The sequence below is a fragment of the Tympanuchus pallidicinctus genome, unplaced genomic scaffold, assembly GCF_026119805.1.
Source record: "Tympanuchus pallidicinctus isolate F22 unplaced genomic scaffold, pur_lepc_1.0 scaffold8, whole genome shotgun sequence".
NCBI classification, from domain to species: Eukaryota; Metazoa; Chordata; class Aves; order Galliformes; family Phasianidae; genus Tympanuchus; species Tympanuchus pallidicinctus.
This window is the reverse complement of record NW_026294802.1, coordinates 54,659,232-54,682,815: the sequence shown is the minus strand read 5'-3', so window position 1 is coordinate 54,682,815 and position 23,584 is coordinate 54,659,232. Positions and strand designations below refer to the sequence as shown.

Here is a 23,584-nt window from a genome sequence, read left to right as displayed (position 1 = left end):
GAGGAGATGGTTGGACTAGATGATCTTGTAGGTCGTTTCCAACCTTGTGATTCTATGATTCTATGATTTAGGGGGCACAAAGGTGAATGTGAAACTACAACAGTGGTTCAAACCTAGGTGTGAGGTTTCCCAGTGCTTTTGCTGTTACTCATGTGTTTGCTCACTGTGGAATTCTTTCTAGCAAGAAAAAAAAAATAAAATACAAAGGCAATCACCTCCTAAGAACCTGATGAAAGCAGCCACAATCCTGCAATGAGCAATTCATATCATCTCCGCATCCTTACAGAACAGACAGAGGATGATGGGCCAATGCAGCAAAATGGATTATTACTACGTTGTTTCTACCTTCAGTGCAGAAGGCAGAACAGTAACTGCAAGAGCATTTTCACTACCAAAACACAGACACAAATGGTTTGGGTCACTAACCTGACTTGGAATGCTCCAAAGATGATATATCACGTGTTATCAACCTTATCTGGACCACTCTGTTCCCATCTCCATCTCTGGTGTCTTCAGTCTGTTTTCTCAAGATCAGCCTCACTGAGTTGTTTTTTTTTTTTGCCACCTACCTCAGCCATCTGGAACTCATTTCTTTCTTTTCAGATTCTCATTTTGCTGTCAAGAACTTAACCAACCACTGACATGCGCAGAACCTTTCTGCTCAGGACTTTTTCTGCCTCACCTGTGTAAATTACACTGCTTACCTTTTTTCAGATCAAAGCACATACACATGGATCCACTGCACACTGGAAGAAACCACTCCTCTTCCTCCAACCCCAGAGACCTGTTACATGCTACCAAGACTCAGAAAAGAGCAAACAGTTTAGCTGAGGCTGAACAACTAAGAAGGCCAAGAGGAACATGATTGGTGTCAAGGAACGATCTAATATGTTTGATGCTACCATTTCATGCATTTGTCACAACAGGGCTTAGACTTGAGCTACCTGAGAAATCACAGCAGAACGTGGTTATCAGCCAAAGCCTTCCACAGACAGAGGTGCGACAATCTCACGCCTGTACTGCTGCCAGATACTGTGAATTCTGCAGTGCAGAGTGTGTTAGGGAGGAAGATTCTCCTGAACAGGGTTAATTTATTCCCTACAGCCACTGTTATCACCTCCATGATACCTGCTGGGACTTAATGTTCATTCAGTGTCACTCTTTGCTCAAGCTACTGAAGTCTGCATGGGTCAAGACATTTTCCTTCATTATAGTAAATAAAAAAAAACTTTGGTGCCTGCCGCCAAGAATATTATAATTTAATTTTTCAACATTCACAACTGCAACTGTACGGGATTTTATCAGCACAAATGGCAGACCTCTTCTGTCCTGGGCCCTTGGGCTTACAAAAACCAATGCAGGCATTAACCAGCTTAGTCCAATTAAAGGACCTTAATGCAACTCTGCTAAGGCCCTGATTTGTTAGGCTTGACTACATTTGCAAAGAAAGAGCACAATTGGGTGGATTTGTTATCTAAAGAATAAGCTCCAAGTCCTTAGTCATCCTTGCTAAAGCCTTCCCCAAACTGGCCATGGATTGTACTACCTCTGCACTGCTGCAGTCCAACGTCACTATAATCTGTTCTTTAACATAGTATTAAAATTAGAGCCAAAGGACACAGCTGCTTTCGTCTGTGTAACACTCATTACAGGAGACTTAAGGACAGCAAAACAGCAAGGCTTCTATTCTCAGCTGGTAGGCAGGAAACTCTGCAAGCCGGAAATGCATGCCATGAAAATGGGGCAGCAGCAGGCAAGCTGGATTAGTAGAAAAGGGAGGGTGCAGGTTTGGAGTACCCAGCAGAACCTGTTTTCTACATTCTTTACTCTTCTGTAAACTTTCTGGAAAGAATCCTATTCATTTTTCTACAAGCACTTCAGAATGGACTGCACAGCAAAGTACGTAAACAAAACAGTCAGTGCTTTCCATTCTAACAACTACATATGCTTGCACTACTGCACAGCTTTTCCTCACACAGGGGTTAAATAATACGCTAACAGTACAAATCATAGACAGAAGCTGGTAAGAATGCAGTTGTTCACACCTCCTGCCCTGCGCACATACTGTACTGAGAGGGCCTCGCCTGTCCCTCCCTACATTTCTGGAACCTCACCACCAAACACAAATATTCCACTTTTCTGAACTGAACAATTCAACACAAAAGAATCAAAATTTCACTTTTTTTTTTTTTTTTTTTCCCCTCCTTGTTTTCCCCTGAGCATTATTAGGCACAACTCCACGTGACTGCAAACTTGGAACTAGGCAAGTTAAGCTATCTAAGAAAGAAGTTTCCAGTTCCACTCAAAACAATTGCGAGGAAAATAATTTAATAAGCCACTTCAGTACACTCTTCTGCTCTCAATCAGAGCTGGAAAGTGCAGGATATATTCAAAAAGACCTCAGGTTTTGGAATTCCAAACCTACAGAAAGGCCAATTTCACAAACTGAAAGGTTCAAATACAGCTGGGTGATGTAATGCTCTGGGGTCCAATCTCCCAAAATTTCCTCTTGTAAAAAACAGTTACTCTTACAATTCACATCACCAATTTTCCACTTGACCACTAGATGTCCCTTCTGCCCTGCACAAATTCACACAAAGACTACTGGATGAGAACAGGAATTAAAAAAACAATAAACATATCATACATCACCTGCACTGCCAAACAAACACGACTAGAAATATCCTGAAATGCAGAACTGTGCCAAGCAGCACCCTGAGCACTGTAAGGCCCACTGCACCATGCACACACCAGACAAGCCAAGAAAAAGCTTTGTCTGCAAGTAGAAACTTGGAAGTTGCAGCTAATACTTGGCAAGAATCACACATTTCCAGTCTCAAGACATCCTAGTTACACTTTTTAGGCATAATAAACCTCATAAATTACAGAGTATCTAGTATGTGACACCGGTCAGTCTTGGACAACGGCAAAGAAACTGCTGCCATAAGAAGACATAGCAGAAGGGCTGCTGCTTCTCGCTGTGTAACAAGCAATTAGAAAAACACGAGGGATGGTCAGGATTCTGACCCAGCCTCACTGTCCTGGAACACATTCATTATTTCATAGAAAACCACAGTGTAAAGGAAGAAGAGCAGTCCAGGAACACACAGGCAGAACAAACATTTCTGTACGGGAGTTGCACAGGAACGCTCTGCGCCGACAAGGCCTGAAGGCAGCGATCCCGTCCGGCGGAGGTTGGCGGTGCCTCCCGCACTGCCCGGCCATCGGCGCCACCGCGCGGCACGCGGCTCGCCCTGCAGGGAGATGCAGCGCTGCACCAAGCAGCTCGTGCCTGCAGTACAGCTGCGAACGAGGGAAGAAGTCTCCGAAATCCTGCTTTTACTGAGAAATTAGGACAACATCGAATCCTCTTAAGAGAAACGGCATCTTAAACAAATTTCTTCTAACCAGTTTTACCAGCAAGTTCTGAGAAGACACCCTTCTGCCTGTAGGTCTGCAGTTAGGATTCGAGAGGACAAAACTGAAGCAGGCTTCCTGAAGTTGGAAATCACCTGCTCTGCACTGCAATATTGGCCACACGTGCAGATCACTAAAACATGTCTCATTTCAGAATAGAGCTAGAACTGTAACAAGAATATCCAGTACACGCAGAATACCTTATTCTTCTTCTCCAGCCTATGAGCCCATTCACAACAAACACAGTAAAGATGGAGCCAAGCTTCTGCCAAGTTATCTCTAAGAGAAGTTGCAGAAGTCAGGCTCTAACCATGCATGCAGCCTTTGATCTCCGTGAAGCTCTGCTAGAGTTCTGCAGGTCAACTTGGAGGCCCTTTGATCCTCTTTCGCCGCTCACAGCTGGCTGCTCAGTGGAAGGCGGCCCCTTGCAGGAGCCTCTCTGGGCAGACGGCGCTCACAGGAAGCAGCTCAACGACTGTCAGAGGACCTGGGCAAAAGATTCAGCAAGTAAAATGCTGCGGAAGGAAGCAGCACAAGTCCAAGATGTTGCCTGAATCCAAGAGGGTTTTGAAGTTGTGCTGTGTATTTATTACGGTCTTTTTTATGCTGCTTTTGTCAAAATCTCCAGTGCTTGCAAACGTCCCTTTTTACTGATGCGTGCTACTTACACAGAGGCTTTCTGGCCGCTCGGGGGGCAGTGCTGGGCAGGTTTCTGACCTAGCAGCCAAAAACCAGCATTGAGAGGCAACCCTCTACATTAGCATATGTTTGGTGAGACTGCCTGCGTTGCCGGCAACCTCGGAGCCACGCCAGTCCCCAAAGGGCACTTAACAGGCTTCAGGGAAAAAGCTAAACGCTCAGCCAGAACCAGCTGCCATCAGCAAAGCAAGGAGTATGTAGGTGATCCCCGCAGCGGAGCCCAGGGGAAAGGAGCGTCCTAATAACACAAAAGTTAGCACTCTGAAGGTCAACACAAGGGGAAAAAAGGGAATTTTGGAAACGCCCCCAGCTGGACCTGAATAACAAACACACATAGCTGCACTATGTGAGCACACAGTGTGTTCTGAAACAGTCCAGTCTCAGAGCCCCGTCGCATGCTGTATACAATGTGGATAGCATGGAAAGACCTCTGAAAACTGCATAAACCAGCAAACACTGCCTCATTTGCCTTCCAGGCGTAAACTCTGATCTCTCAGAGCCATCATGCACACAGCAGGCTCTGTAATGAAGCCTCCACAAAACACTGGGCATGTTCACCACAGCAGGCAGTGAGACAGAGAATGGACGCAGACCACAAATCAGCCAAATATTGAAGAATTTTCTCCAGGATGACAAAGATATGGGGTTTGCTTTTGCGCATCTGCACCTTAATTCTGTTATTCTTGCACACTTAATTAGGTGTAACCCCTCTGTTCTTTTGAAAATAGCCTCGTTTATTTCTAAATGCATACCTGGACAAGGGTAGGCTGAAGCTTTTAGGACATCAGCACTTCTTTCTCTGCCCTGAGGGAAGCTCTAGTTTATATTATTTCTCGTAGGGAAGATGGCTTGTGCACATTTTCTACATCATTTCTTCCAATAGTAGGCAAAGCAAGTTCCTGCTGCTTTTGCTAAAAGGTAATATTGATCTGCAAGAGAAGCATCTGAATCTTTAGCTCTGCTAACTGGTGAGCTGAATGTGCACACGAATTCATCAGTGTCTGAAACAACAACTCTGTGATGGATTCTGCACAAAAAAAAAAAGTGGAAGCAGCAGCAGAACACGTCTGAAACAGAAGAGTCCATACATACACAAGCACTCAGAAACTTACAGTATTAAGGGATGTCAGCAGATGAAAGCAAACACATGGGGAACTGCTTTCAACTTTTCCAACCTATTTCTGAACAAAGCCACAGGAACAGAAAACTGGTAAATCCCTGTGAGAACACAGTGGTGGCTTCACCAAGAGTGTAATTGTTTCAGTAAAAGCAAGAATATGCACCAAGGCAACTCTCTTGGCCAGAAGCGTGTAATATTCTGCATGCAAAATATTCAAGGGGATGGATCCAGAAACTTCTCAAGAACTATTGCAAAGAACCTGGAAAGAATTCTAACATTTTAAATCAGATGTGCGATGCCAGTCCAGCCTTGCCATTCACCAACGATATATATCTCTGGAAAGAAACATGATAATTGACAGTTTATTGGAATACTATCCATTTCATCCCTGAGAAACTCCATTGCAACTAAGTCACCCCTATATTTATCACAGCAAGAAGCAGCATCTCATATATTTAAAGAGGATTCCATGCCAAGACCAATTTGCCAGAAAAATTTATTGTGCTTGAATGCCTTATGAGATGGACGTCACAAATCTGACAGCTTAAATTCTCATTTGCTTTGGGAGTGGGTGAATATACCAGCCTGGCTATACTGTTTGAGTATATGGTTGGGATGAATCTCTGCTTCCAATTCAGCATTAGCTCCTCCTCTTTCTATTAAAGGACTTGACTTCAGAAAAATTTCCTTTCAGTATCTGTAACCAGAAAGCAAGCCAAAGTATAGATGGACGAGCTTCCTGTAACAGTAGAACAGTGGCAGAAAATTAATTTCACTGCATGGTATTTGGATCATTTTCTGGATCTTTAGCTTTGCTAGCTTGTACATTCAGTGAGTCACAGATGTTTGGTAAGAGCCTGTCAATGCCTTTCAGAAAAAGCCTTTGGCTGAAAATGTAAACTCCATTTGATCCTAAATCTTTTTTTAATGCATGACTCTGAACCAGGGGACTTTGCATATTTCTGCTAGTCTCACTTCCAGAAGGTCAGGAGGGCAACGACTTTGGTGAAAATGGAATCTGAGAAGCAAGCAGAAAATCTTTTAGATGTGTGTGTTCTGAGAAAAAGATAAAATCACTGTCACTGGGGTATGTAAGACTAAATGAGAACATCTTCAATTCCAGTTCTACCTCTCTGCAAAGCTTGTTAAACCACAGGTTCCTTCTCCTTCTGTATTTTCTTTTATTCAGACCAGAAAACATAACATGAAGATTAAACATTACACAGCGCCCAGGATTTCTGAGATTTTACAGATTCATTTGGTTTCAAAAGATACAAAGGCCATCAGCAACACTACCAACTATAAGAGCTGTACAGTATTCCCTCCTGTAACCCAAGGCAGAGACTTCCCTGAAACCTTGAATGAAATAATGACTACCTTGAGGTTGCTTTTTTTTTTTTTGTCAGACAGCCTTAACCCCAAGCAGAACTCCAGAGTTCACACTTATGTGAATGATCCAGCACTCTTACTACAGCAACCACCTTTCAATAATATATCAATAAGAAAAAAAATTAAAATCAAAGCTAAAAGGCACAGGTGAAAACCAGGAATGTCAACACGTTGTTTTTCTACTCCGGAACGGTTTCCTCTCCTTCATTAAGAGCAGGAAGAGGTTATGTCCTACAAATATGATTTTAAAATTGTGAATTCATTCTTGGCTATTAAATACTTCATTGCAGCTGTATATTAGCCCATTTTCCTTGTTTACCTCCACTCAGTCACTAAGCTCTACAGACAATTTCCCTTAAAATCATAAAGTTGACATTTTGAATTCCCACCACAAAGTTCCCACTGCAGTTAAAGCTATGGTGAACGTCACAGCTCTTCACACTACTTTAAAAGCACACAACCAGCCATGTCACAAGCCAGTAAAAACCACGACCTGCTGATTCTGCCCAGCAGAGGGCTTTGTCTCCTGTCTCTTTCTAATTTTTCAGAGTCGGTATGTCGGTTATGAGCACACCCTGTGGGCTGTGAGAATCTCACTGCCAGGCCAGGGCAAGTACCTACCATTCAGGGACCAGAAGAACTTTTTTGGGCAATGACTCAGGAATCACCGCAGCAGCAACAGACAGTGCTTCCCTGCTCACTCATCCACCTCAACTGAAACTGAGACTTTGTGAGTAAAAAGAAGTCAGTAGGAGCAAAGGAGTGAAATGGAATCTGTTGTGTCAGTGACATAACAGTGACCTGCTGGCTGTCAGGTGCCCAAGCCACAGAGCCCAACCAAGGACAAAGTGCTCGTTCTCTATTAACTGTGGTGGGATGCTGGGGATTTTGAGCAGATGTTAATAGGATGAATACATACTAGTTGTACAGTCTCAGAATGATAATGCCTCTGCACACCAAAAACATATTGATCTTCTGAAGCACACAGTTAGAACATCTAATAGCTCTAGTGGGAGCAGGGAAACACTCAGGGGACCTAAAGAAAAAAAAAAAGGATGCAAAGATGCTATAAGACAGTATAGTTTTATCTGCCAAAACAGCTCTGGGGCACACAGGGAATGTCATGCTACTGCACATACAGACACATACTGAAGTAACACAACAAATGTGAAAGGAAAAAATGAATTTACAGAATTTGTAAGATTCTAATGGCTCTAAAGCATTTCTTCCAGGTATTATGTTAGAACCAGGAAGAACCTAAAGAGGGAAAAATCCACACAGCACAATCCTGCTGGAGCAAAACTCTGGGGGAGGAGAAAAAAAAACCAACAACAAACAAAACAAGAAAACACACAGAGAATGAGGCAGATGCTGCTTGAAAACAAAATCATAGGGAAATTCTATTTTAATAACCTTGACTGTTATTAGTAATGCAAATCAGGCCTTTGTTCTAAAAGGAAATCTAATTACTAACCTACAGTGTCTTTTTCAAGTGCAACACATTTGAAAGCTGCTTTATAAACAAGGACTATATAACCAGAAAACTTCATTCACTCTCTTTGCTTTGGCAATTAGTTCAGCATTACATACGCTCTCAAAAGTGAAATGCTGTCCTCCATTTTGCACTAGAGATCCAAATGGTCCAGCACTACATACCTTCTGCTCCACAGTTCTGACCCAGTTTGTTTTCTTCACCTCACAAGAGGACACAGCTTTTGAAGGAGAGTGAAACTCCACGATGACCAGACTGCACAGCACCTGCTTGTTCACAGGTGTTTCTCATTCCTGTTAGCTACACAGACTAAGCTGCATTAACAGACCATTGTAAATTGCCTCTCAGCAGTGCCACCATAACAGCATAACTCTAAGAGCTCTGGTCAACAGCATTATATATATCCACTGAACCACTGAGGACATTAAGCAAACACTTTGAAGAGATGAGAAAAGATTCCAGTTGTCCTGAGCTTCCCATTCTCTGACCACAAAACCGCACTCTCATACCAAATGGGGAATGAAACTCAAGAGACATTTTAATCCCGCACCCCTGCTCTAATTAATAATCTTCCTTATCAATATTTGATGCAATTGTTACTGTGCCTCCTCTCACTATTACACTTTTCATAAAACGCTCTGAAATATGCTGATCTGTGGCAATGTAATAGCAATGTACTCCTTCCAAGGTAATACAGATAAAAATCATGGCATCTCCTTTCCTAACACAGTTCTTTCCAGAATCCCATTTTGTGTTTGGTCTATGAGACTGGCAGTTGTAGATGCAATCAGGTAACAACTTGTGAAAAGGTACTTGGACTCAGCTCCAAATGAGGCCCTGCCTTCTTCCCTGGCTGGCTAGACTGCCATTTTACGTGGAAAAAAAATCGTATCCCAAAAAATGTATGAATGCATAGATGCTGAGCACAACAGAGCACAGCTGTTGTGTGCACTGGCATGGGAAGCCATAATTAATATGGTACAAAATGATGACAAGAAAAGCCTACTTATTTTTTGTAAATTAAAGAACTGAGGAAAAGGTGTTTATTACACTGTGCTAAATGTAACAGAAATGCCCATTCATCATCATACAACCTTCATTCACGTCACACAAACTTACTTTGATATGTACATGATGAGATATGCTATCATGGTAGCATTTCCACGGGTTAAGAGTAACCTGCTGTACCAATCGTTCCCTGTTACAGTTCCACAAGAGCACTCCCTCTCTGCACGCATAACTGCAAATGCAGTAACTCCCCAAACAGATATTGTTAACATGATCAAGAATATTAATTCAACAATTAAGAGTGCTTAAACTGGTAATAATTACTTAGGCAAAAGGCAGCTCAAGAACAATTGCATGCAACTACATGAGAAGTAAAGCATTCTCTAGTCCAACTCTCACCATTTACAGTGCAGAAGCCTCTTCAGAAAATAAAACCCATGGACAAAATTCTCCATTAATGCAGAATCATAAAGTTTGGTTCCTGCTGCTGAAGAACAGAGACTCAGGGAAAGGCAGTATGAACTTGTGGAAATGGAACAGGCTTTTACTATACATTCTTCAGTCTTTCATTTCCAAATATTCTCTTTTTCATCTGTAAGGGATCTTATTTAGAACAAGGAGAAGAACAACAAACGCATAAGAATAACAACCTCCTGATAGAAGAGAAGCACTCGTAGAAGTGCTGTACACATTTTGCTGCTACCCAGTTTGCCATCTTCACAGGACTGTTCTCAAAGCAGAGGTAGGTCTGAGGCCGTACTCACACCAAAACGTTTTGGCAGCTGGTGGAACATAAAGTTGAGATACTAAAATGGGAAGATTGAAAGAAAAGTAGCAAAGAAATATTGAAGTTTTCACAGAACAAGGGATAGAAGACAACATACCAGAACAAACCTGCTTGTTGCTGAATGTCTTCTATATTTACCATTAGTAATTAAAGATCTCTAGCAAATACAGTTCAGGCCCACGAGATGACACTACTAGGAAGCTCAGTCCTTTCACATTTCAGAATACTATGATAAACATTATACTGCCAATGTAAAAATTAGAGAGAGAGAGAATAAATCCTGAACAAGACTTGCCCAATGCACTAGAAATACAACATAATGTAAGCTTTGTGGGAACTTTTAATCTCATCTGTTTTATCTTTAAAGAAAGACGCGATTGCATTTCACTTTTTCCACAGTAATGATACAAGCACAGTACAGCAAACAGATGGAGGTGTCAGAAGTGAAGTGTGAAAAAGAAAAAAAGTGAGAGTCCCACTGCTGGAGATATCATGCTGCGAAGTCCTGCTTGTACCGATCTGTCAGAAACATGGCTCAACTCCCACAGGCTGGGATAAGCAACGGGATAAGCAGAAGTCCTTAACCTAGAGACAGATGATCCCCAGGGACGGACCGGCTCACCACACCACTAAGCAAGGCACGCTGCAGAACGGGACGTGCCAATAACTGCATGCAGCAGAGCAGCAGCCTGTAGATTAATGGCCTGGTGTCACAGTCAGCTCTGCTGTGACAGTGGGTACATGAGCATTCATGCAAATTCTGAGTAGCACAGCTCTTGAGAACCATCAGGTGACAAAAATAACATTTTAGCCTTTTCCCCCCCCCCCTATCAAAGTAGTATAGAAAGTACAGAAGATAAATGTCCCACAAACAGAAGGAATGAAATAATTAGATGTTATCAACACACAATGGAAAAGGCTTAATCATAAGCATGTGAACTATCAAAGGCTATGGATCACCATCATGAAATACACAAGCAAGTTTTAACTGAGAACTACAGACTCTGAAGGAAGTACTGCTTTATCTACTAAAAATGTTAACAATATGGTAAAATTTAGTCTTTTTGACAGGATGTCCTTTGCTAAACCACTCTAAATGGTCACCTGTTCAGCTAAAGCAGAAGCTCTTTCTGCCACGTGATATAAAAAGGACATTAATTTTTCAATTCTGCTTTTGAAGGATGTTTCAGGTATTGATTTTACCTCACGCTCAACATAATTGATGCTTTCTTCATGGCTACTAATCTCCTTCTGGTGCTCAAAGCAGAGAGAGGCAGCATTTTCCACATTTTCATGAGGTCTCTGAACACTTTTGCTTGTTTTAAAACACAGTGTTCTTTGAACAGATCTTCAAAATGTGAATCTTTTTCTGTTCATCAGTGTCTCTTGGGGCCCTGAGTGGGTTGTGATAGCACAGACAGTAGTTGCTCAAAATAGTCTGTATCCAATCACTTTGCTTGATGGTGATTAAATGCATAAAATGCTATTCACCCAGTGTTTGAAACAAAAAGGCCTACGGCACCTAAGAAAAGCTATCCTTATAGAGCACTGTTCCCAGGCCAATCAGAAGTACTTTAATGGCACCCAGTCACAAGCCACTGCTCTAAAGAGAAGAAAACCAGAATGGAAAGAATTGTAAGAAAGTTCAAGAGGTAAAGCTTTCCTTTTTAAAAAACTTTTTACTTCACATGTAAGACAACCTTAGTTGTAGAGCAGTATGATAAAACAGATGTCATACAAGCTCCTATTAAAAACAGTCCCTACTTTTTCAATGCTCTGAAGGAAAAGGCAAACAAAGGCACAGGCAAGGCAAACACCATCTCAGGCTCCCCAGGTATTTTAAATATACAAAAGTAAATGTGGCTTTATACTCCTTTAATTATGCATTGCATCTGAATTATGAATTGAACAGAGAGCATACAGGAATTCTGGTGGAAAGAAACAGCACCATGCAGTAACGTTTCCTCACCCAAGATAAGACATAAATGTGCCCTACAGAGGTTCACTCTAGTTGAAATGAGCGCTGCCATTCCCAGACACAGCCTGCACATCCATTCTCACTGCAAGAAATGCACCATAGCTCTCTCAGAAGAACATTTACACTGCTAGTGAGCAAAAACTGCCTCCTGTATCCTACTGAACACCTTTTTGGACGAAGGACTGTTAAAGAATAACATAATAGATTGGTACTTGAGTACTGTGTTCAGCACTGGGCGCCCCACTACAAGACAGACATCACAGCCCTGAAGTGTGTCCAGAGAAGGGCAGCAGAGCTGTGGGGGGTCTGGAGCACAAGTGTGATGGGGAGCAGCTGAGGGAGCTGGGATTGGTCACAGTGTGGAGAAGAGGAGGCTCAGGGGAGACATCACTGCTCTCTACAGCTCCTGAAAGGAGGTGGTGGGGAGATGATATCAAGTTCTGCCTATAAGGAATATATTCATACAAAATGGTTCATTTAGATAAGGACTCCTATATCCATTCCATCCTTAATCCTGTCCCCTTCTTTTTTTTTTTCTTAAGTGTTCTTCATTTTAAACATATAGTTGTATATCATACATGAATACTTTTTAGAGAATTGGTAGTAGATGAATGATTAATTCTTGAGATAGTTTCTAAGGTAGGTTTGCCTTACTCATTTCAGCAAGCACACATCAACAAGAAATGTGCTCCCCACCCTGCTGCCTCTTTAGATCAGGTCTGCACCTTGTATCAGGAGAAATGCAGATTTTATTCTGAATTTCGGAAAAATATTTCTATATTTCTATAAATATTTCTATTTATTTATTTCTATATTAAAAATATTTCTATATTTTGGAAAAATATTCTGAAAATCCAGACCTACTTTTGTATTGAGAACCTTTCTGCTTTTGTCTTTTACTTTGCACAATGTCCTCCTTCCCCTGAGGTGAGGACCACGCAGGCAGGCTCTGCTGGCTGCCAGTGGCAGGCAATGCAATCTCACGGCCACTTGGTGGCAGAGGCTAAATGCCAGAATCGCATTTCTAGATCCCAAGAACGCATCACGCACACTTATTCTCTGCTCAAGGTGATTCTGAAGATCACATCTTGCTACCTCATTAATTATTACACATTTATTGACAAATTAAAGATACAAACAAACTTTTTTTTTCCAATAAATCACTTTGAGTTTTAGTAGAATAAGTAGAATTAGCTTGGGGGTTTGTGAATTCACCACATTCATTTTCTGTTTCCTCTCTATGGCATCATGTCTCACGAGTTAGAACATCAAACACTAGCAGCTACCTTTTTAAAAGAAAGAGCATAAGGAGTTCTGACCTACCAAACTACTTGCTTGAAGCAAAAATGAATTTACTGCAGTAATCAAATTAAGCTTGTTCTACACTCCTCTTCTAAAGACAGCATGTCTAATCTTTAAGTCTTTAGCAGATAACTCAATTACTATTTTATTTAGAGCAACTCTAAACACAGCACATATTACGTTGTGTGATTTCTTCCACAACGTGAAGAAACGATGATCCACAAACAGATGCTCTGAGATCTAATGAATTCTAATTCAGAATTCTAATGTCAGTCAGAGAAAGCTGCACACACAGTTGCAGAACATTCCTGCTGCCACGCTCCAAACCACAACGCTTCCCACTAGACAATATTTAATGGAGTAGGATTAGGAACGAGGCTCTTTAAGGGCAAGTAACTTCTATCAGCTGTTTTTTTCTGACAAGAAACTTGGTACAGATTGTACAAGTTGAAATTTAGGACAGAGTTTATAAACCACAGGCATTTAACCTCAGCAATAAATATCTCAACCCCCTGAAAAATGATCATTTCACCTACCCATAACAGTTACTGTTTGTTTAGCCCACACAAAAAACTGTAATCTGGAAACACTGGCATAATTAAAGATTATCTCAGAATAAACAATTTCATAAAACATAGATTGAACTTCATCTAGCAGGCTTAGCAGGTTAGCCAGGCTGGCTCTATGCACACCAGCTGCAAGTCATCAAATAGGAGCACTCTATTTACAAAGCCTGCATTAATCCAAATATTCTGGGTCTCTCTGACACACCAAGCAATCACAGGGCAGAGCACAAATGCATCGAGATGCTTTGGTAGGGGCAACTTTCAGGCTCTAGAGCAATTATTGCTACTACTGAAGATTTATTAGCTTTCCAAATAAATATGAGTTTGAAAATGTCAGAGCAGACAGTAACTGTGCACACATAAGAGAGAAACCAACTGTTTTGCATACCTTACAAATTCTCAACAGAAGTAGTTACTGCAGAGATTAAATATATTAAATATCTAACTTCCATTAATTCAGAGCTATCTCACTTGGAACATTACTTTTTCAACCATTACATTAATATTTTCCAAATCTAAGTCACATCAGAGTGGTGAAATCCCCATTCACCTCTTCTTTCAGTACAGGTGAGGAGTTACTTAGCTGGTATCCCATTATATACCCAGCCCTACTTATATTTGAGTTTTCCAACCCATACATCTACTCCTGTTTCCAGAAACACATCTAGTTCTAGAATTCCTCCTCCCCCACTCAGGAGTCTTCAAAGTAATCTTTTACACCAACACTGAGACATCCCAGAGTCTTCATTCAGTTCGAAGAAGTCCAGACAAATACATCCTGATCATTACACTCACAAACTTAAATACAATCTCAACACCTCTGTGCTTTTTTCATAGGTAATATTTGATAAATTTTGCAGACCTACATTTCCTAAAGAAGTCCCTAAAAAATAAACATCAATGTCAGACCACTACCTACTGCAAAAAAGTAGAGAACCATTGAATATAAGTCTGGACCATCTTTGCCTGCTTCCCTTACTTCCTGTAATGCTTCATAGGCACATGCTCATTCCCTCTGCACAACACACTTTGTACATCTCATGCATGCACTCAACGCTGTTTCTCCTCAATACATTTTGCACATTTCATACATACACTTTCTGCACTTTCTGTACATAGACAATAACATTCTGCTATTGTGAACACAAGTTGTCAAGAGGCAGCCTGCTACTGTTATTGAAAAACTATGACAGTAAGTAAATGCTGCAGCAAAACGCAGATACCAGTGCAGTGACAACACTGCAGCCCTGCGGACTGCACCGCCCTGATACGACTCAGTAGCACTCGGTGCTCTGCCCAGTAGAATTTAGGTTCTGTGGAGGCATTTGATAGTCTGGCCATCTGTAAACGTTCCTTCGTGAGTTGCTGTAGCTCCTTCCTTCAACAGACCTCCACAAAAACTGCACAACATCCCTGTGTTTTTATACCAGCATTTCACCAGATCAGCCAAACTGATTTTCCAGTTTCTGCTACAGCACTGATAAAACTCCCTATAATACAGTATGCTTTAATTCTGCTCTGAGTATTCCAGGCCTGTATTCATTAGTTTGGACTATTTCTTACATTCATTTCCTACACTGTGGACTCTTCTGCTTTTCACATGCTTAAACACATAAGTTTTGCTAAAGCATCTTTTGATTTCCATTTCTCCCTGGTTTTTGCTGTATCACACACATAAAGCATGCTATGCAGCTTTAAAAAAAAAAGCAGTAAATGCCCTTAGAATGGCTCAACTGCACACCAGATGGTATGTGGCCCTGGAACACAGGCCCTGCTCATTGTAATGCTACCTGCTGAGCACAGCCACCAGCATTCAGAGTATTATAAAAAGGGCATTACTGTAACAATGACAAAGACTGAGCACTACTTGCACAGTGTCTAAACGAGCAACACATACTACGGAATTTGGAGACTGACAGTTCAGGTATTTTGTGTTTTTTAACCAAATTTCATCACCCTTCGAATAACAGAATGCCTGCATTGATTGGAGAGTCGTTTCTGAGAAAGCAGAGTATATGATTTCAAGTCTTTTTGCAAAAAGCATGCATGGGTGCCTCTGAAGACCAACGTGATGACAAACCTTCTAAAAAGAAGAATTGAGAAGATCCATCTATACTTGCTTAGAAATCATTTTATCTTTATAGGATTTGAACCATAATTAGAATGTTGACGACCTGTCAGAATGGAGACCAAAGTAGGATTATAGAGAGAACAGAACAGCTTTCAGGATAGAGTAACTCACAAAGGGCAAACCTCTGGAACCAGATCTTTCCAAGTTTTAGAGCACTACAAAAATAAAACCAGAAGATTCTACAGAGGAAAAAAAAGTTAATTAAAAAAATGAAATCAGCCCATGCTACGTACTTTCACTCTTTCCCTTTAAATTTTCCACAGGACATTGTTTTTTTAGCTGCTAATTCTGTGACCTTGCTGGAAGTCACCAAGCCAGAGATCAATTAGCGAGCACAGAACAGAGAAGCAGCGCTGCCTGCATTCTGCTTGTCCCCTGGGAAGAGCAGCTATGCTTCAGGGTAAAAGCAGCATAAACCTGGAAGATTGTTATCCAGTTGGAGTGCTGATACGCAGGCTGCTTACTAACTGCGAGATGCAAAAAGCAGCAGGACTGAAAGGAAACAGGAAAATCTCCTTTTTCCTTTGTGTCACCATTTAAAACTTTCCAGTAATCTGAAAATAGTTTAATTTTACATACAGGGAAAATGCAGACATCTAGCGTAATACAACAGAACACCATGCTGCTTTCAAACATAAAAGTTAGGAGTGTTAGTTGTGCCCATAAGAAATCATTCTTTTCAAGAGTGCTCTTCACACATCCCACTTATAAAACTTGGGAAAAGTTAGTCTGTAAAGATTAGTTGTGAATACACAGACAGAAATTAAAAGAAATCTTTAACGAATCTAAGAGCAGCTTCCCTGGGTTTTATTAGCAAAGGAAGAGAAACATTATCAGCAACATTTAAGCATGATTGAGACACCAATCACACTTTAAAAAGGACGTTGCTCTGCCTTGAAAGAGAAATATGCCTTATAAGGGATGGAATTCTTTAAACAAAAAAAAAATACAAGTAACACAATAGCAAACCATCACTACCAACCACCAATCAACCAACAGCCAACCTAATTTGTTCTAGTAGTGCTGAAGCACTGAAGCTAAGCAGATCGTGATTCTTCTCCATTATATGGATTTTGTGGGAATTTGTAACCCAAAGAGGTACCAAAAGCATTTGCAAGCAGGGCGTGTGAACTCTCAGATCACCGGTGCCCCCTATTCCTAGATAGGATGAACCAAAACCCAGAATGATCTGGAGATTTTCCCTGTGCCACCAACCAGTCACACGTGTCCAAACCACCACACGTGCTGACACACAGCTCTGAATCCACTTCAGAGCTCCTGCACCCACAGCAACCTCTATGTTACGATTTCTCTTTCAGACAGGAGATTCTGAAGCAGAGAATCTGGAAGAACAAGAGTTAGATGTTGCCTCTGCATCTACCAAAAGCTGCTGTTTTGTTTGTTTTACACCACAAACAAAAGACCACATAGAAAAGAAGAGAGACTTTCTGAAGCATCAGAAGCTAGGAAAAATGGTAGCTAGTGTTTTGCAAGTCTACTGAAGTGATTTATCTCAGGCAATGGGATCTCATCTCCAACTAATCTTCAGTAAATTCTTAGTTACTGGTCTCGTTCTCAGTCCTGCAGTACAGATTACCTCAACCACAGAGCAGTGATTTCTGTAATGAAACTCAATCATTTGCCAGCAACTGTAACGCTGTCTGTGTAATTCACTGTTCTGTACAGACTCTGCAACATGAGACATCAATAGTTCTTAAATAAGTAATTAGAGGAGCTAATATCATTTAGATTATCAAATAGCAAGTGGGACAAATAAAGAGTCACAGCTCCATTAACATGTACATTTAATACAGATTTTTATATGTGAATTTCATTTTTTTGTTGAGTTAAATGATAGGCCACAGATGAAACAGAAAATGCAGAACAGCAGACACCTGCCTCCCTGCTTTACCCCATTACAAAGACAACTTGTCTTACCTTAAAATCTTTTGCTCTCTTTCCTCAGGTTGGCCTTCAGCTGCAGCCTCAGCAGGGAAATTGGCCTTCTGTTTGTGAAGTATTTCATTCACTTATTTCTAGACTCCTACTTACCCCAAAATCTTACACAACGGCTCCACACTCCACATCTGTATAGGCATCTGCTTCCTCCAAACACTTTCTCAACCCATCTCTTGTTGGAAGACTCTACACAACACCTGATTACAGTCTTCTGAAACTAATGACAACATGGCCACTTCAGGCCTGCACTTGGGCAGGTAAACCCTCGGAGTTCCTTTGCTACTCCAAGATTGCCACGAGAGTATTTTTTTCTACGAAACACTTTGGGCTGCTGAGGGGATCATCTTTACAGACTGGGCTCAACTTTCCCTCAAAGGGGAAATCTGATACACTTCAAAATTGATAGTCAGCACTTCAGTCTACATAACTCATATGGCACAGACACACAGATCAGAGCTGTTGCAGCAGCACAACAGCTCACTGGCTAGAAGAGGCCTAATGAAACCTGCAGTTACTGCATATCCTGCATAATGCCTTGGCATAACAAAGTTTTTAAAAATTGAAGGTATACACCTAATGCCAGGATCTGTACATGCCGCAGATCTGTTTCCCATTTACCATCTTCATCTGACAATAGCACTAGTTAAGAAGCAGCATACAAAGTAGTTGGGGTAAATATTCTACCATTTTGAAAGCTTGCTTTGAGTTCATACAGCACAAGAAATGGAGCAGGTTAGTGCCAAAGGGACAAAATAGAGTACAAGGTCTTCTCCCGTGGTTCTGGTTGGAGGCTCTGCCAACATCCATTTGTTAGATACATTTTTCAGCATCCTGGACCACATCTGTTCAGCTACTCAGAAACAAACAGACATCAGAACTAATGACTGCTCCGTCCCCACGCTGATTTGGGCAGCACCACGTTCAGGGAGCACTCAGACCAGCTTCGCTGAGGGCAGGACTTCATGCTAAGGATACAGCTCAGGTACATTTTCCAAATGCCAGTGAGTTTTTGTAATGGTCTCACAATTGTTTTAAATAATGTTACAAAACTACTGCTTTATATCCACAATTCTCATTTCAGCAAAATTTTTAGACTAGATTTATGACCATGGTTCAAAGCTTTTTATTTCTACCTGACAACTACTTTTATTCCTAAGAGTTCCTCATTTTCTGCAGGTGAAAATGAATCTTGGCAAAAGATTTTCACTCCTTTTTTTTTTTTTTTTTTTTTTTATTTATGACTATCTCACCAGCTGCAGTCACACGAACTCTGACTCCCATTCTAGGCTTCAGGGTCACTGATGGACACTCAGCTATTGCTTTCATCAAAATACAGACCATAGTCAAAACCAGATACAGGCAGGAGAAAACATGCAGTTACAAAACAAAAGAGCGAAACTAAAACTTTTTGTGCCAGAAACAGACTGAAAGCAGAAAGAAAACCAGCACTTAAAAACGAAAAATCCTATTTGCTGTTGATGTTCTGTACAACACCCGCAGAGATGGAAGCTGGGTTTATTCTTGATAGGAGCACAAAATTAAAGATAGCCCAAAAGTATTCAGACAAATATGGGTGCAGTACAAAGGCTTGTGCAATGAGAGATATTTTGCTTTTTATCTTGACCTGAAAAACCTTTTCTATGACAGGGCCTCTTTTCAGTGGAGTCACAGTCCTGTCTCGTTACTCTGATTATCAGTGATAAAAAGGCCACCCAAGCTGTTGCTACTTTGGAACAATGACAGGTTTTGAATCCTAAACTTCAAAGGAAAACAAAAACAAAATCAAAACCAGCATCAAACGAAGGGCCGGCACTGCGCTGCTGTCTTCCTTCCTCCTTCCATCATACCCTTCCCTCATGCAATGTCCCTCACAAATGTATAATTGTTCTTCTAGAAAGTCATAAACACTCCTTCACGTACACATGGAAGGGTTTCTCCCTGTAAGCAGTAGGTGAAAGCACTTCCTTTCACAACAAAAGACAAACGTTAAACTTGGGTCACATAATGCTCCATTTCCCAAAGGAGAGATGTTAAAGATCAGGACATTTCAGGTGATCATTTAGGGCCCCACTATTATTACAGATTTTAATTAAAGGCTTTTTTAAGGTTAGCAATATTGTTTGTTTCCAGCACAGCCTATCACATAAGAAATGCTCTGCTGGGTCAGATCACCCTCGTGTGGCACTGTGTCTGAAAGCAATAGCAGGAGATGTCGCCTGGAGAAAGCATGGGAGCCTGGGCACCTCCTAGGGCACGTTCTCTGTTTTACCCTCAGTCTGCAGTTGTTGCATTAGTGATGTTAGAGGGCATGAAATCAGAAATTACTGCTTCTTCTCACTTCCCTTTCTGTAGGCACTGACATCATAACACCAGCAAGAATTTACTAAATTCCACCAACTTATATGAGCACTTTCAGACAGGAATTATTATTGTTTTTTCTCACACTGACATATTTTCCCATATGTGAACGTGCGCCCTCCCCGTGCTTGTGATAAGCAATATGGCACAGCCCTCTGAAGGACTCATCTTTCCCTATGGCAGGACGCAGTCAGTGTTTTGAAGAAACATCAGATTCACTACACAGTTTTAATTTCTGAGTTGGCACTCCTGGAACACACACCACAATCAAATATTAGCAGAAAATACGTCTGCGTGCACACACATCTTAAAGACAGCATTTACTGCTATGAGATTTGTATGGCCACCAGTGGAAAAGCTTTAGTTATACATCCAGCAGTTGCCAGATGGTGGTGAGAAGACAAGTGGACTGCAGACAGCCTGGCCTGAGAACAATTCAGATGCCAGCTACGTTGTCTGCGCTTCTTTTACAGATGGGAAGCTGCTGATATGCAGGTCCACTATAGACAGCTGTACTTGGGCTGGTTCTAGCCAAACAAAGGAAGTAAAGGATGCAGAGATGGGGTCACAACTGGGGGACTGCAATGCTGAGTGCTGCTGTGATGCATAGAAATTCACTTGCTAGTGTGAGAAACATTCCACACCACCACACTCAAGAAAGCTAAGGCACATCAGACAAAACATGAAGTCAGAAGACTAACAGGTAGAACAGCACATACTGGAATAGGCACTGTTTTTTTTTTTTTTTTTTTTTTTTAAACCTAGACCTTTGTTTTTAATAATTGATATAAAATAGCAAGTGACTCACTAATTGCACTTCTGAATTGTAATCCAACCTGGAATCAATCACACATGCATAACTTCTGTTCTTATTTGAAGCTAAATCCACCTCAGTGCATGCAGTAGTCTCTAATAACTGCATTAGTCATAACCTGAAAGTGTTTCCTACTTACTTGGTTCAATTTTGCTCGCTTTTCAGGTTGATCCTCATCCCTATTGATGAAAGGAACTCTGAAATGTTACCCCACAGAGACTGCTTTGAGATTTGATGAGCACTATGATACATTTCATGGTATGATTTCTCTTTTTCACCGTCTAATTTTCCTCCAATACAATTCTATCACCTTTTCTTCCAGTTCAAAGCAAAACAAGTACCATTCAGGACACACTAGCAAGTACTCTGTCAAACTCAGCAACAAAGAAGGTACACAAAGAACTGCCAGATTTACGCATACAATCCTTTGTTTTGCAGCACAGATTTTTTATTCTTACCCTCCACCCAGAGTCATCTGCTTCTTTTCTTTTCCTGATGTTTTTGTTTTTGAATGAGTATAGATCTTACAAGCTTTTGTCAGAATAAAACTCTATGCTACACAATCTCACTAATTAACCAGGTCGTCACTGTGGGCCAAACAGAAATGAAGGCAAAAGGGTACAAGACAATTAAACCCAAGGTCAGGTAGATACAAAAAAGAAAGTTGATTCTGACAGCTAGGAGCAAAGCAGGATGCCTGAGGAAGAGCGAGATGGCATTTGAGTAGTATCAAACAGAAACTCAGCTTTCACAGGATGCTCACATGAAAACAGACATGTCACAGCCCGTGTTAAAGCACATAACAGCTCCGAACCATGCGGTGAGAACCCAGGCTTAAGTCACATAAGACAGCGTTAAAAGAAGAGCTGCTCAGTTAAGGCTCAGTTATACTTTCAGAAGATGAACACCTATGTACCAAAACACCAAAACCAACGTTTATCTGCCCTAGAAAAGAGCTTTCCCATGCTGGTATCATCCCGTGCTTCTCTGCAGATCTTCCATCCGCACACTGCAGAAAAACAGACTTAAAATTTGCCAGGTTTTCAGTGTTGGTTTCCTTTCCCTCACTCTCAGACCACTCCAACAAATTGACTACACGCATTTTTAGCTTTTGATTTCAGTGCAAGCTGCAGAAATATTTTTAGTGATCTGGGGCTTTAATACATGCACAGTTACCCAGCTGCATATGGGAACTGAACCACTGATTGGGCACCTGGGGAAAGGACCCCCATCATCCCTGGGAGCACAGGTGAAAGCAATTCAGCTGTGTGACAGGAAAGGATGGAGCCTGGCTGCACCTCTCTCTTAAATCTCATTTAAGGGCTGACTGCCACTCCAGAAAGATCTCTGGTTGGGGATCCCTCCTTTGTGGAGTCTTTCCTGTGAGCCAAGATGTTCAGAGATGGGTGAGGACTTTTATTTTCCTTTGCAACACTATTCTATCTATGCTGGTCCCTTTGCTGTTCTACTCCTGAATCACCCTTCCAACACGTTAATCTTTCCAATTGTAACAGACTGGTTTTGTTTTTCATGTGTTTACCTGTCCTGAGCACAGCTTTAATCTACTCTCCACCTATTTTTATGTTGTATGTATTATAGCTCTTTAATTTTCACCTCCAGCTATTGCTGCTTTTTTTTTTTTCCTTAGAAACCAGACAATGTTGTGATCTTCCATTTGTTTCCCTTTTGTATCTTTTAACATTCTACTTCCTTTCATTATTTACTGCTCACAAAGTAAATACACAAGATGTGAAAGTGGCTCTGGACATTGTTCTATGTTACATGAAATTGTTTCCAACTTCATTCTTGTCATTAATGATGACACTTCCTTCAGAATACTTCACATTTGCAAATCCCCATCTTATCACCCTTCTAAACCCAAACCTCCTCTGTGGAGAGTAATCAAGCACTGCCAAACTTCAAAGCATGCAAACAGTGACAATAAGTGTATCATCAGCCTTGCTTAAAATTAAGTATAGAACACGAAATTATTTGGTTTTATAGATTAAAAACAGAATCAAGCAAGTTTCTTTTTGAAATTCTGTGTTTTTTGTGTGTTATTTTTTAGTTCTTGGAGTCATGAGATTGTTTTCACATATGGAGGTAGCTTTTCCATGAAGATTTGTGAAATATATGTCTAATATGACACTTCTTTTTTCCCCCAATTCAGTCTGTCCTCAGATAGTTTTGCACAAATCCCATTAACTTTAGTATTTATGCCTAAAGGCAGAATTTGAAACCTGTAAAGAACTGGGTCACTGGACAAAGGCAAGCCTCAAACAGAGATCTCTTTTCTGAGCTATTACAAGAGTATCTCTTCCCTCAGGCTCTATATGAACAATCCCATTTGTCCACAAACAATGCCAAACACTTGAAATTTGATAAGTTACGTTTTATCCTTGCTCAGGTAGGATTTTTTTCTCTTTACTGTAGCTAATAGTCACTTAGTCCTCAATGCAGCATTTGTGGCTGATGCGAAGCATCCAAGGACATCCTCCCACGAGGTGCCCTGCTGCAGGTTGCAGTGCCTCATTCATGCCAACCTTAAAATCAGTAACTTTCAA

The 23,584-nt window shown here is 41.0% G+C and overlaps 1 protein-coding gene across 3 annotated transcripts in view; it reads right to left on the bottom strand.

The window, feature by feature from the left end:
• The window catches only part of CRB2 (crumbs cell polarity complex component 2), a 64,577-nt gene that overhangs the window by 38,328 nt on the left and 2,665 nt on the right, over nucleotides 1-23,584 (bottom strand). The gene's annotated exons all lie outside the window — the stretch shown is intronic.